Source organism: Chiloscyllium plagiosum, chromosome 1, assembly GCF_004010195.1.
Source record: "Chiloscyllium plagiosum isolate BGI_BamShark_2017 chromosome 1, ASM401019v2, whole genome shotgun sequence".
Classification (NCBI taxonomy): domain Eukaryota; kingdom Metazoa; phylum Chordata; class Chondrichthyes; order Orectolobiformes; family Hemiscylliidae; genus Chiloscyllium; species Chiloscyllium plagiosum.
This window is the reverse complement of record NC_057710.1, coordinates 68,975,423-68,975,950: the sequence shown is the minus strand read 5'-3', so window position 1 is coordinate 68,975,950 and position 528 is coordinate 68,975,423.

The following is a 528-nucleotide window of genomic DNA, read 5'->3' as shown; positions in this document are numbered from 1 at the left end:
TATGAAAAAGCTGAAACCAACATGTTAACTCTAAAAGATGAGAGACTTTACAAAGAATCTAGGTATTTTTCAATATATAATTTCAGTTACATCACACTAAACTTTTGCGAGAAATTCTGTGTCCTAAGATGTAATACTCCACAACTACCTGACGAAGGAGCAACGATCTGAAAGCTAGTGCTTCCAATAAACCTGTTGGACTAATAACCTGATGTGTGATTTTTAACTTTGTACTCCCCAGTCCAATACCAGCCATCCCCAAAAATTGTCTTTTAAACATTCTAACTGGTCCTGCATCCTCCACTTCCTCAGGAACTTCATTCCACACATAAACTAAATCCTGTATAAAAATATTTTGATGATCTGTACAATTGGTCATGCCATACATATGTAAACATTCTATTTCTTTGCATACAGAGATTGGAATTAATCATTCGTATATACAGGTCTGTACATTTACTATCCATATATTTAGCTGAGGCATCAGCGGAGCCCCCTTACTGAGTGGGACCCTGTTCTTCTTTGGCA